We start from the raw sequence: 8,943 nt of genomic DNA, 5'->3' as shown, positions 1-8,943 counted from the left end.
CATCAACTTATGTCATAAAATTTTGGAAATGGATAGAACTACTTGAAGGAAAAGTCTCTTTCTATACTTAAGCTTTTCAATCATCCATAAGCACATAATCTTTCTCTTTCCACAAGAAATTGTTTTAAGATAACTTATCATGAGCATGGCTTAATGACAGGGACCCACTATGGTAGGACACAAGAAAAGACTATCAAATTGCTGTTCTCGGAGGAAGAGTAGGCAAAGTACGGCCTCTCAGTTGAAACAAGGGCCTTTAATCAGTTCAAGTTCAAGTATGTCTTGAACTTGGATGATATAGCCATGAAGGAGCAAGCCATAAAATTGATTCTGGAGCAATGTAATCTGTAAAAGTACATGGAGGTAGTTGGCCAGATGGTGGACTAAAACCGGTGCATAGAGTTCCTTCGTATGACCATGCGAAAATGAGAGGAAACCCACTAGGTACAGATTGAATTGACACCCGAGTTGGTGGAGAAAGCATTGGGCCTAGCCAACAAGGTGGAAAGACGAGCAAAGGGAGACATGTATGCCATGCTAGGAATGGACAAAGTGATGGTCCACAATAATGATGGTATTAGCTTGGTTGATATTCCTAATCCAGAAATCCAATTGCAAGCCAAAATGATGCATGTAATGTTCTTTAGCCAAAGCTACAACTTGATAATGAGCTAAATCGATGTGCCTATGTTGGAGAGCATCGTTGCCAGATCCCTAGATGAAGAAAACTTGAACAGTTTCGTGCGGAAGACCATTGAGTCTTCAACAAAGGCATTGGCCAATAGCAGGAAGACCCATAGGAGGAGAGTCCCATTCTTCTAAGGCAACAAGAAAGGCATCATCCTCAAAGGCCTCGACCATTGGGTTTGGTGGGGCCTTAACTGCTATCATCAGGGAAGCCTTGGGGGAAGAATGGGGAGAAGGAGAAAGAGTTCCACAGGTCGTCTCCCTACCAAGAATGAGAACAATCCAGCGAGAAAACAGTAAGTGAGATGAAGAGGAGGAAAAGAAAACACAACCTAGTTGTGGAGGGGCTAAGAAAGCAAAGAAAAAGACTGCAGAGGAGAAGCAAGAACAAGAAAGGAGAAAAAAGAAGAAAGAAGATCTGCAAAAGGCTCGAAGAGGAAGAGAGTCACTACAAGATATAGACCTTATAACGACGTTTAAAGCGACGAAAATACAAACAACAAAATTTGCCCCCGTCGTCGCAAAAAGCGTTGTTATTGACGACGCCATAGAATCATCGCTATTTGCATCTCTATATGCGTCGCATTTGCGATGCATATAGCGACGCAACCAGTAAATTTGCGTCGCACATAGCGACGCCAATAGCGATGCAAGCAGTAAATTTGCAACGCAAATAGCGACGGTAATAGGGAAAAAAAAATTTGTGGCAGGGCAGATATAGCACTATGTGCTGTATGAGAGCCATACAAAATAGTTTCTGCACTACTGCATACAAAGCGCTTGCAAACAAAAAGGAATGTATACTGAAATGATAAAACTGATACATGAAATAAATACATGATCGCATAAAATGCGATTGGTACAATCATGAAAGGATATCACTAATACATAGAAAATGTCTATATAGATCAGGCGACTAAAAACTAAAGGTGTGTGAGCTCCAAGGATCCAAGGGCGAGCTACAAATCCTCGTCCCCCGAAAGCTCATCCTGTCGCAAAGGAGCATCGAACGGATTCTGCAGAAAAAGAAACAACACATCAATCCACCATACAATAATGCATTCAAATATCTCATGGTAACTACGGACAAGAAAGATGAGTGACTTACAGGGCCGGTGCGTCTATACAATCGGTCGATCAATGCATTGAGACCGTGCCTCTCTGCATATCGAGTCTCAAGGCCTTGCGGATCGCGATTTGTAATGGAGTGCTGCAAAGAAAACAAAATGCTAACTGTTAGAAACATGATTGTCAGTACAAAGAATATTTCAAAAAAATAAACAAGCAAAACAAAAGAGAAACTTATGAAGTCCTCCAAATATGTCCTGTGGCCACCACTCCCAAGATGATGGACCACTCCGGCCTCGAGTCGTGCCCTCGCCACCTCCTACTGTTGACTCCAACGTCCTGGCGAATCTGTAGCCTCCTCCCTCAGTCGGCGCCACTCGTCTGAATCTAACCACTCGGGCTTTGCAACCCCACTCTTGATTGCCTTGCGTGCATCGGATCGTCTATGTGACATGTATGTACGCATGCAATCCATCATCCAGCCCGTAGAGAATCTATCTACTACGGCTGGCACCGGAAACTCCTCGTGCAAGGATGCTACTATGTAGTCCTTGCTCCCTTCCGGTATGTTCTTCCAATGATCCAGGACGTTGTGCCGAAAAACTTGTTGGCACAACTCTCTCATGTGAGCCATCACCCTCCTCCCCTCATCATTCATGATGATAGCTCCTGACCTACTATCAACCAGGTATCCATAACCCCTAGGAGTCTGCCTAAGATGGGTCCTCTCCCATCTTTGTCCACGCTCCTGGGCATATCCAGGAGACCCCTCTACATCCGGTGTACCGACAGGGGTAATCTCTCTCGGAGTGGCACTCAAAGGGGTGCCACCAAAGGGGGTGCCACCTGTGTTGATGGCTGCGCAAAAGCCAGAGTAACTGGAGTAGACGTCCCCACAGGTGTGACAAATCCTGGAGGTGATGCAGCTCCAGCTGAACGACGAGACGGAGACACCACATCCGTGTCTCCACAGCAGCATCCCCCTGATCTCGATACAGTCCCTCCCTCTGGCCCAAGTCGTGAGCGTCGAGATCGTTTGCTCGAAGCTGAAGCATCTGATCGCGCTGAAGCAGATCTAGCAGAGCGCCCTAACGAACAACGAGACAGCTCCTGGTCTGCCATCTCTGTGAATCTTGCGAGTTGGTCTGGAGACATGCATGCCATCATGTCCTGAAACTCCTAATCGCTCATCCCTCGACTCATCCTGAAAATGTCACTGCAAAGATAAAAAATGGTGTTAGAATAATCAATTTAAACTATACAAAGCACAGTAATATAAATCATTTTTGAAAAATCCCTCTTAAAATGCATATCTTATGTACCTTTATGGAAGATCTAAACAACGAATTGAGTAATACAATTCTCCAAGAATGAAGTATCCTATGGTCCCATGTTAATCTCCTGACAAAACTCTGCATACACTGGAAGGTCGATAGACATGTCACCACAAAAGAATGAGTATGCCTCGTTCTCAAAAAATTCTTAGACTCTTGTATTTTCATCATTGTTAGCCGATGTGGGCTCCAAGCTTGCGGTGGCCTCCACCCCTTGTAATATCGACCCCTCTATTTGCATATTATCTTCATCTATGCCCGGAACATCGCTTTGATCATATACTCTCGCACTTCGAGGAGTTGAAGGTATAACATACCACCATCGAGGTTGTCGGGGGTTTGGATAGAAGATTACCTATTCACAAACACGTACAAAGCGAGTTCAAACCATTGTGACATAAACCATGTCGTATTTCAATTAGCAAGCAAATGACTATATGCACCTGTTCACAATGGGCCGGCAACACAAAGGTGTTGCATAAATCTGTCCTTTTTTTTGGAATCTATTTCGAGAAATCTAGATGGACCTCGTCGAGCTGTTGCTCCAGCTCCTCCAAGTACCACTTTGAACCACTGCACATCGAATAGTATCATGGAGAACCTACAGTAATCCATCATAATAATACTTTACAAGTTCCCAAAATACTCCATCTCATCCACAACCGTGTTCGAATCCGTTGCTCATCATCGGCTCTCTTGCTCAAACCTTGCCATGACACCACAGTCCATTGTCGACACATTTTGTCAATACGCTCCACGCAAAAATGCCATCCGCGCGACCACGCTGCACTATATATTTTGTACTATACATTGAAACACGCAAATTAGATGTCGCATATAAAATTTAGATATGACATATTCTAAACCCCTCATCACCTTTGGACTACATCCCCTCGAGAACTCCCACTCCTCCATTGAGACCTCTGTCCCTTCACTGGATGCTGCGGTTAAGGCTCCATGCAACCATCGTGTTGACATAAACCGCGGCATGTCCTCCATGCCTTCAGGATATCGAATCGGTCGATGATGCGTACTACGTCGGAATTCAGCTCGCGCTTCCTCTTGATCTTGCCTTGCAATCTGGTACTTGGCGAGCCACATCTCCATGGAGGCATGGTGCAACATAGAAAAGCGATTCACCTTCTCTTCCATTGAAGCATCCATTCTTTTTTCTACCCCATTTCCAACCACCACATCTCCAATCAGTCTATCATCGTCCTTCAGCGTCCATAGCATTTCATTGTCTGGTTCCACCGTTGGTAGCCATTGTGAGATATGCACTAACGCCTCTGACACCAACCAACCTTCCGCCATGCTACCTTCTGGACGAGCTCGTTGTCGCACAAAGCCTTTCAGGGTTTTCATGAAGCGCTCTAGGAAGAACATCCATCGCATATGGACAGGTCCAGCAATCTCCACTTCGTCCACAAGATGCACAAGAAGGTGAACTTGTATCGTGAGCATGCTAGTGGGTAGGTATTTCTCAGAGAGACAGACCGTCTCCACTGCTCCCCACCTCATGGATTCAATAGAGGACGTCTTAATCTCTTTCTGTGAGATCCATTGCACCAAAGTCAACAACTTGTAAATGGCCCCGCGAATTTCTGGAGTAAGGCATCCTGCGATCGCGATCGGTAGGACAAACTTCCGCAAATGAGAAAGCATTATGAATAATGGCAACTTTTCAAATTTCAAGATGCCCATGCTAATTACAATCCATTCTATTCACAAACCTGACATATCTTATGTCAATCATGGGATTTTAGCCCCGACAATTGGTCATCTTTAGAAAATGCGGACCTGAGAGAACGCATCATACCCGTCGGAGTGTGGATAGACTTGATTACTTGCTTCACAATGCGCTCTTCTTTGGTGGAAAAAACCTAAGGAGCACTAGGAAGCTGCACTCCCCCTTCAGCACTCGACTGCGGCCAAAGCGCCTCCATCTTACCTACCTCCTTCAAATCCATTCGTGACCCTATAGTGTCTTGGAGCCCCAAGAGGAACACCAAGGAACAGGGAATTCTCTTGCAAGAAAATCTACCTTGTAACATCAACAAGATTGTTTATTATGTTTTATATGATCACAATGAAGAAAAGAACACCAGACACAACAAATCTTCATGCAGCATCATGTAGACCTCCCACGGATTTGATAGAATCAACCATATTCTTCAATATCTTCACAAAATCCATCAATATAACAAAGAAAGAAAAGAAATACACCACCTTTGAATGGAAATACATCACATAGTATTCATCTTCAATATCTTCATAGTCTTCTCTCTCAATCTCTCACATACAATCACTCTGTTTCATTAGATTTGACTATCTCTGACTCTCTCTCTCTCTCTCTCCATCAATAATACATCATATCCTCACTAAAATCTCTCATAATCACTCTCAATAATCCTTCTTAGGTCGTAGATACCCCTCCCAAGAGGTATGTCTGATATGAAGGGTCACCAGAGCCACTACAGTGTCCTTTCATAGCTCACTACTGTCACTTCACTCCAGTCTTCACTTGAGTCTTCAGCAGCTACTTCTTTCACTTCTTTCAGCTCTTTTGCACTTGTATTCACCTCTTCCCAAGGCTAGAAAACTTTCCCAAGCTACACTCTCATCCATCAGAACACATACAGAAGCATACAGAACAATCTACAGAACAGTACCAGAACAGCTACAGTACAGAACAAAACAGAGACAAAAACTCTACAGAAGACCTATAGAAGGTTACAGAAGGTCATCAAAACCTCATAACTCATACTCAAACCATTCCAAACTCTCAAAAACTATTCAATAAGCTTTCACAATATCTCAATCTTCATCAATCAATACTCCATCCCTCCTTACAGAAGACAATCAGAACAAAACAGAACAAAACAGAAGCTATACAGAAGGTATACTGAACAAATCAGAACCTCTCAAAACATCACAGAACCTCATATCTCTACTAATAAACATCATGAACTTCAAAAACATAATCAATATCATCCAAAACACTCTCAAACCACTTTCAAACCAATCAATCATCTCATAAAATCAACCATTCAACTCTCAAGAGCAACAAAAATCAGCCAAAAACAAGTCATTTCAACACTCAACATATCCCCACACTTAATAAGGAAGTGTCCTCGCGACCCAGGAAAAAGGGAATACAAGTTCAGTCAAAAGCTCAACTTTGATCTTCAATATCTCGCCAAAAACAATCCATCCAACCACGACCCCAACTTATCACCTATATCTAATATAAAAATACAACGAAAGGAAAACCCGTTATACATTATTACTTCTTATCAAACTAGAAATCACAACAAACTTGTAAAGGATATAAGAGGTTTCTTCTTCTTCCTCATCAGCATCTTCAATTCTCCAACCATGACTCCATCACCACAATTCTCCAAAAATGTAGCTTGCACGAAATCCAATCCAATAGGCAATCATGACGTTCTTTTTACATAAATGAACTCACAACACAAACACTACACACAACACAACCATCTGAATGACTCCTCCAAAAAGAGATTTTCATTAAAAAGCGTCCACCATACATCGGAAAAGGTATCAATGAAGATGATCCCTCTTGAAAGATTGATGATTTCGGAAACGATCCATAGACAAGGATTCATCTACAAATGTTTTGGGAGGATTTTGAAAAAACTAAAAACAGCACATCCTTTCCAAGAGGACCAGGTATCTGCTAGGCAAACAAAGGGCATGAAAATAGAATATATCCAGTTGCTAGGAATCAATGCTCACATTGACATTCATGCACAACTTTGGAATAGGCTTTAAATCATTATGAGAGTGCCTATGCATATACGCTAAATACCAAGCAAAGTGAGCAGTTAATCTCACTCAAGGTTCTGCAGACTGTGAATACTGCTGAGCAAAATGAATATAGTTCTGATAAGCTTGACTGGCAGCTGTCCATTCTCCTGGAATTACTGGCCAATTTATCTGAGGTCCTGTAAGGGAATCATTCGAGCTCCATCCCCTTCTTCTGGAAATCTGATAATCAAACCCGTCATAGTCACTAACCAACTGAGGTGGTTGAGATATAGAAGTGTTAGGAGAGGGAAGTGGAATAAGGAAAAGTGGATGAAGTGAGGGGTAGGCAAAATCATAAAAGGAAGAATGATTTAAAGAAGGAGTGGCTGAAATTTGTATGGAATCACTAAGGAAGGGTGTTAGCTGATAAATAGGAAATGTGGAAGGTACATGAATGGATGGAGAAGGACATGGTGGAGAAGGGGAAAATACTCTATCCTCAATAAAGGAGCAGTATGTTAAAATGGAAATTTGAGGGAAAGAGGAAAGTTGGAAAAGAAGGGGTAAAATGGTTGTGGAATTAGATTGACAAAGGGAAAGATATATATGATATCGGTGAGCCATTTGTTGGTAATACAAGAGGGTAGGAACAGAAGGTCCTAAGAGAGATCTTCTATGATAGGCATCAAAGAAGGTAGAATCAAACGGATTATGTTTGGAAAGATAAGCTAAGAGATCCACCCTCACTTGATTAGTACTCTGGGCATAGGTAGGGGCTGTGTTCTGTCTTTGATTCAGGACCACAGAATCAATCATGGTATGCCAAGAATTATCAGGACAATTAGCCACTTTGGAGGAGTAACTCTGGAACATGTCAGCTATGCGCAAATCCAAATGGTTGACATACAAAACAGCTTGTAGAACCACGTCTCCCACATACCATGCCATATCCACCTCATCTGAAATTAACAAGTCTCCTCATAGATACATGTAGGACATCGACATGGTATCTGTCGTCAGAATCTTCAAACACCATCCTTACCACCTCTGTCAGCAACTCAACAGACCAAGCCCCACTCCATCCATCCTCTAGAAGAGGTAAATCCATCGTGGAAAGCTTCATGTAGAAAGCCAACTTCTGTAAGTGGTAGTGGACAAAGAAAGAATGGTCTGGTGGAACATATTCCTGAAACTGCTCAAATGTAGACCATAACAAATCCATTCTGGATTGTAATCTTTCCACTTTATCTTGGAATAGAGGACACAAGGTAGCCTGTCTCTGAAGAGCAACCAAGTCCTGCTGTGAGAGAGAAGGGATCAAGGGAACATTAGGGCTTGGAGGAACAGACTGGGACTTTGCCAGTTGATCTTGCAATTGCTGGATTTGGGAAGCTTGTGATTCCACTGTGTCATTAGCAGTCTGTAAGGCTGAAAGTTTGGCATCTAAGAGAGTTTGGAACTCTTGCGCTTCTCTGGACATCCTCTCCTTCTCCTCGGAAAGGCTAGTAACCTGTGATTGAGCCTCTAGTAACTGGATCTTCAAAGAAGAGATCTCATCTCGTTGGGTGGCAACTAGTTGGGTTTGTTGTTCCATCTGCTTAAACAAATCTGCTAGGGTATCCTTAGTAGAGGCTAACTCGGATGTTGCCTTATACAACTGATCCTTAGACTGCATGAGTTCTTCATAAAAGGAAGCGTACAGCTGTTGAACACAGGCTGTCACTGACAATTCAATGGAACTCTGAATGTCTTTACAGAGGAAAGGAATTGCATCTCCCGAGACTAGACTGTTCAGTGAGGGAATTGATATATCCAATGAACCTTCGCGATGTGCTCGGAACAGGTTATTATAAGTGAGATAACCAGGGAGATCATTGCCAGAGGTAGCAGGCACTGAAGGAAGAACCAAAGGAGCTTTATCCGCTACCCGCTTCAAGCGTTTGCGCTGTATGACCAGGGAAGACGAAGAATCATCATCCTCTATATCAATGGGTTCGGACTCATCGGAAGGTGGAGGAGGAGGTACTGGATCGGATGGAGGAGGTGGAGGCACACTCTTTTGTAAACCTGAGTAGGTCAAGAA

This window comes from Lygodium microphyllum, chromosome 12 (assembly GCF_053477565.2).
Source record: "Lygodium microphyllum isolate KBCC chromosome 12, Lygodium_microphyllum_v1.1.10, whole genome shotgun sequence".
Taxonomy (NCBI): Eukaryota; Viridiplantae; Streptophyta; class Polypodiopsida; order Schizaeales; family Lygodiaceae; genus Lygodium; species Lygodium microphyllum.
The sequence above is the reverse complement of the archived record's forward strand: the minus strand, read 5'-3'. Positions refer to the sequence as shown.